This window comes from Ischnura elegans, chromosome 1, assembly GCF_921293095.1.
Source record: "Ischnura elegans chromosome 1, ioIscEleg1.1, whole genome shotgun sequence".
Taxonomy (NCBI): Eukaryota; Metazoa; Arthropoda; class Insecta; order Odonata; family Coenagrionidae; genus Ischnura; species Ischnura elegans.
This window is the reverse complement of record NC_060246.1, coordinates 113,462,555-113,468,554: the sequence shown is the minus strand read 5'-3', so window position 1 is coordinate 113,468,554 and position 6,000 is coordinate 113,462,555. Positions and strand designations below refer to the sequence as shown.

At 43.1% G+C, this 6,000-nt stretch overlaps 1 protein-coding gene across 1 annotated transcript in view; it reads left to right on the top strand.

Moving 5' to 3' along the window:
• Positions 1–822: 822 nt before the first annotated feature.
• Positions 823–6,000, top strand: part of LOC124161652 (extensin-like) — a 270,417-nt gene continuing 265,239 nt past the window's right edge. Inside the window, exon 1 of the mRNA XM_046538009.1 lies at positions 823–886. The gene's annotated coding sequence lies outside the window, so the exon portion shown is untranslated. The remainder of the gene's footprint in view (positions 887–6,000) is intronic.

Sequence of the window (6,000 nt, the reverse complement as noted above, 5' to 3'; positions counted from 1 at the left end):
AAATGATTTGGAACTAATGATGTTTTCTACACTCCCATTCTGTGTTCCATGATCCCCCCCCCCAAATTTGATGCTGAATCTGCCCATGATTCATCCAGCACTTTCTCAGCATTTGCCTCTTTTTTTTTCTCCCCCCACAGGTGGTGGCGTGGAGTGGTGCCGACGTGCGTGGAGACCAAAGACCCGGGTCGTGTCCTGCGTCGCACGACCCCTGCCTGACCCGTGCCTGAACTCTGACATGCCCTCGGCGGCGAACGCGGCGCCGACTCGAGGAAGCTGCGCACAGCTGCTGACGACGAGCGCTTCTTGGTCGGCCGTCCGCCCTGGAGGCGAACCTTGAGGCATCTTGCGCCAGGGGCGGCGGCGGCAGGGTCAGCGGCGACCCCCTGGGGGACGTGTCTGGGGCGGCGACCACGGTGCGACACCAGCGCAGGTCCGGCGGCAACGGGAGCAGGAGCAGCGTGGTCGGCGGTGGCGGAAGTCGGGCCAGTGCCGTCCGCGACCTCGTGGTCGTTCCGTCGTGCTGCGAGGACCATGCGTGTGGGGAGGGCGGCGGCGGCGGCGGCCCCGGGGGCGGCGGAGGGTGCCCTCCTGAGGCGGAGCGCGCTTGCGTGACGTCACTCTGACGTGCGGTGACGCCATCGGAGGGAGCGGGGGGCGGCGTCGGGGCCTGGCTCCGCGGCGGCGGGGGCGGCGGGGGGGAACTACTCCTCGCGCGCTGCCCCCCGCAAGCCCCTTCCGCCCCCGGGCACCACCACCACCACATACAAGCCAGCAGCAACAGCAACAACAACAACAGCAACACAAGCGGCAACAGCGCCGGCGCCGCGCAAGACTCAAGCAACACCAACACGGCGACGGGACACCACACCAAGTCACGATACAGGTCAGTTGGCCCTTGCGTCCTTTCGCTTTGCTTTTCTTTCCTCGCACTGGGAGCCGCTACATTGGCGTGAATATCATGAGGAATCATGACGATGTTGACTTGACGAATATTTTTGAAGGAGGCATCAATCCTTAGAAAATGGGTATTCGCGATAAAATCTCTGGAAGGTTTTATCTCCTGGAATGGATAGCCCTTTAAGGAACTTGGTGTTTGCTCGTCCTGCGTCAGGCATCAAATAAAAAAATTAGCAGCACACATTGAATATACCATTTCATTAAAACAGCTGAAATTGCTGAGTGAAAATCATTTGCAACACTTTCAACAAAAATAATTAGAGAATATATTGCAAGAAAAACATGATGTACTTGAACTAGTATATAATATCTTATTGCTTCCTCAATTCACCCTGGTTATTAGTGATAAATTATTACTTTATAAATGATCTCGTGATTATTTATCAGTGATACTTATTTCAATTCAAAGTTATTTCATTGAATGTCTGGCTGGAGCAAGTATTCAATGATTGAGACTTATTCTTTCATTAGGTCATAAATTCTAAAAAACTTACGTATGGTGCGCTGTTTGAGTCATGTATCTGTTAAATATGTACTACGTTCGTAACTGCGTTTAATAAGATAATTTATGCAGAGTGTATCGTAAAGAAGTGCTCAAAACGTTTTGAACCCTACAAACCTCCGAAAGTTCTGTGCGGAGATAATAATGAAAGTTTAATCTTAAACTTAAAAAAATACATCTCCTCCAGCTGTAGTGATTAGAAATCCTACTGCCAAGTCAAAAGTTCAGAGGGCCGGGTAGTTTCTGCATACTCGCAGATAGTTATTGCTCATGCACATAACGCTATAAGGCAGTGTGCATAACGGATAATCACCCAGGTTTCCCGGAAATATCAACTTAATTTGGAGTTTTATGCTTCCTTTACTTTCCTACAGCAAACACGTCTTTTAAGATGAACTAGGATCCCTTCTTCCTTCTCCCAAGTGCAATGTATTATTTGGGAAGTTTGCAATGAAACATTCTCTGGTATTTTCCCGGAGTACAGGGTCTTGGAGGGCTACCTGAGTTTCCTAAGTGGTAACTGCAGACATGGCTGCCGACTTTTCGAGAACCAAGTGGCAACTATGTAGAATCTTGTAACACTGAGTATTCGAGTTCAATGCATCTGCGTACTGTGCTTCTCTGTGCTAAGTGGATACTAAATGGTAATTTGCATCTAGTTGGAATAACTCTCATTCCATCCTGGAAATTTAATTTAAAATTTTAGTAAATGCCTTTCTATAGCTGCCACCTACATCAAACGATTCCGTGGTGAAGGGAAAATGGTAAGATTATACATGCATTCTGTTTTATATATTTTAATTATATTTTAAATATACATAACTCCGATTGGGTAGCATACTTTTAAGCATAGCTCCTTTACCACGGAGTTTTTGCTCTAGGCGACTGCTACAGGAAGGAAATAAATAGATGAACATGTCATTATAGATAAGGGGGAATATATATTTTTTGAGAGCTTTGCGTTTTGAAAGTGCGCCTGTCTTTTTTTTACGAGTCCCTCCAGACGAGGTTTTGCTCGGCCGTTTCGGAGAATACCTCGAGTGCGTTCCAACGATTTTACCCCAACCCCTCCTCTCCATCCTCGCCTCCCCCTCCCACCCTCCGCGCCGCGCATTTAAATTCCTTTGAAGTGAAGAGGAGGCCGAAGAGTGGGTACTCTCTGTGCAACCGCCTCCCTCATGGTCGCTTGCTCCTTCCGCTCCCATGCGAGTCTTTGGTTCGATATAATAAAACGAGAGAGGAAGGACAGAGTCCGCTGCTTTGGCGCCAGTCTCTCTCGCATTGAGAACTCAACTCCAATCGTACTCTTGGAACTCTTACCACTCATTTCCCCATCCAGCATGCCCCTTCCTTATCCTCCCTCACCACCCCTGTAGAGTGTCCCCTCCTGTCTATTTCCATTCGCATCCCTCTGCTATGAAAGGGTGGGGTAGGGGTGAGAGTGAGGCAAGCGGTACACCCCTCGTTTCAACCCTCATCCCCCCCCCCAACGCAAACTTTCTCGTTCATTGCCCTCACTTAAGTAGCAATCCGGTTGGGTCGGAAGGCGTTTTTGTGGTTCTTAACCCTTTGAGTGCGGATGGCATAGCATTGATGCCCAGCGTAGGTCCTGCCAACAGGCGGGTGGCATCACATTGATGCCACGCCGGCCTCTATCCTTCAATCGCTCCCTACGCTCCTCCGCTCTGTTCTATCTACTCTCATGATGGTTTCCCGCACACAAAATGGATTAGGCTACCTGCATATGCCTTCCGTTTTTGAAAAATAGCTTATATTTTTTGAGTAAATTTTTTTTACATTTATGGAGTACTTTTTTATTTGTAAGATTTTTTGCCATTACAAAAAAATTTAAATGTGATATTTTCTTTACTTTTCTGAATATTTGTACTAACTGTTGCCACATTTGAAGGTTATTATTTTCGTTTTAGTCCTATTAAAATGTTTCAAACAGTATTTCCTTTCATCTCATGGACGAAAAATATTTTCGTATTTCAAATTACGGTCACTATACCTACACACGCTAAACACAGTTGAATAATCTGTTGCTGTTTATTAATGTTTAAACTTAATATTTACATAATGCCGTTATAACTCCTAACATTCTTCCAAAATATATTTGCCACTCATTTTCTGAACGATCCTTTCAACAGGGGTCTGATTATATTGGCTACGGAAGAAGAAATAGAGTTTTCGACTTTTTCTCATTTATTTCGTATGCGTTTGTTAAAGTTACTAGGTGGGAATAATTACGACCACCAATTCGTTATTCACGGGAAATAATGAAGGTTCTAGGGAAACTTCGGGGCTCAAATAAAAAAGTCGTTTTCCGTCACCGCGGAATAGACTACAAGTCGCTCTGTGTCGCCTGTTATCTCTATTTTTAGAAGCATTTTTGCCATTCTTATTAGAAATCCATGCAACTATTCTGTTGTGTGCATGTCGTCGAAAAGGTCAGCTCTTCCTTCTCAGTTTTTGCGACTCTCGTTATTAGTACAGTCTCTCCTTCAGACATCTTTCGATTGCGTGCATTTTCACTCCTCTATAGAGATTTTTTTCTAATATTACCGTATGGCCTTTTTCCATTGGACATTTTGGTATTTTACATATATTTAGCCACTTACGTGGAATATGGGAGACATCTTCATTTTTAACTTTATTCCTATTTTCAAACCCCAAAGACCGTTTATGTATCAGCCTTTGGCCAACTAGGCTTAGAATATCTCCTCGCAATAAAACTACCTCTGGCACAATTTACTCAAGTGTATGCATGGAACACTGCATTGGGTCTTCTCCGGGAAGGTTTTTTTTTTTAATTTTGAAGCAATTTACATATTTTACTTCGACCAAATAGAGCTATTATAATCAGAAAAGAAAGTCAGCAAAATTTCTATGCGCAAAGAAACAATTATTTTTGGATTATTATACGTTGCCAGTTTATCTGGATCATTCACGTTTAGATATTTCTTGTACGTCGGTTCTAAACTTTAACGCTTACATCTCTTTCTGACTGCAAAAGAGCAACCTCATCAGTCTTGTGCATTTTGTAAGTGTAATGTATTTTATTGTAGTATATTTTATAGGTGTTACATGAGGTTTACGTTGAGGATGCAATTATGTGGAGCTGGAGGAATTATTGTCATCTGAAAGGCTTTGGTCCATATTGCCAATCCTCTCAACATGCAGTTCTTCAAGGATAACCGAGCATAGGAATCTTACGCGTGGGGTACGGGAGACATTTTTGGTCCGATATACCTAATGTATGATTGTATGAAGTATTGTAAGATGGCCATCCATTCCAGATTATTGGAAAAGGTAGGAAAATATCTTCAATTTTTCGCTCCTTCACAGCAATTTTTCCCGAGACCGATTTCAACTAATTTTCCGTTGCATGCAGTTTGGCAGGAACCCTGGAGTAGATGATCCGATACCAAGAGACCCCTGGCATAAAATTCGACCCCTATTGAAATTATTCACTCAAATAATGAAAGAAATTTATTACACGTTTAAAGAACTCTGCTTCATTAGTCCATGTTGCTTTGGCGTCACAAACGCGGCATAACATTATACATATATGCTTTCTGAGCCTAATGGCCTCGTGCAAGATGCTATTCGGAAACCAAATCACCACTAGCGGCGCTGTCGTCGCTGACGTCATAATCCAAAATGGCCGTCAGTCCGGGTATACTTCTCGTGAATAACAACACATTTCAATTGCAATCTCCGTGATTCTCCTTATTGCTGTGGATTCGATTGCGCATATCGGCACCGTTCTTCGTTTTCGGACTAAATTGTATTCTAAGGAACATGAGTAGCAAAGTTTTTGTGACCTATTAAGAAATTGTGTGATATTTGGGTGGAAATTGCAGCCAACGAAATATCTTTGAAGGGGAGAGCGTTTTAAACGCGGGTTTGGTGATCACTGTGGGGCTTCACCAAGGAAATGACTGTGAATTAAAAATAATGGCTCTTGTTCTTCAAACAAGTGGCCTTACCAAGGAAACGGTCAAATTTCGAATAATCGGTCTAAATTTTCAAATAAACGGTCTCATTAGCCTAACAATTGATGAAAAAATCGAGATCCGGAAGTTTGATTGTTCTCGCAAAGCGGGAATTGTTTAGGAATAGGTAGAAACCATTCGTAGACAACCCAGTTACATTAGTAGCTATTAATGGTTAATAATTTTATGCTACATTAATTTAACCTTTAGTATTCATGAATAATAATGCAAAAAATGCCAATCATTTATTACTAGTTTGTGGATGTTGCAGTGTCCATCAAGTCAGTGGTAAGAGTACCATACAATTATGGCAGAAGAAAGCTAATATGAAGGAAAGAATTTAACAAATAAGCAGTCATAAAGGAGAAATTTCAAGCGTCTTACTAATTTCAAAATAAATTAAATTTACATTAAAATTGTTTTTGTTGGGATATAACTGAATGGAGAAAACTTTTGTGCCAGGTACCTTAAAGAGGAGCTGTTTTAACCATAGACCACGACCACTTTGGGCTACACTGACCTCTTTCTCTGGTACATATC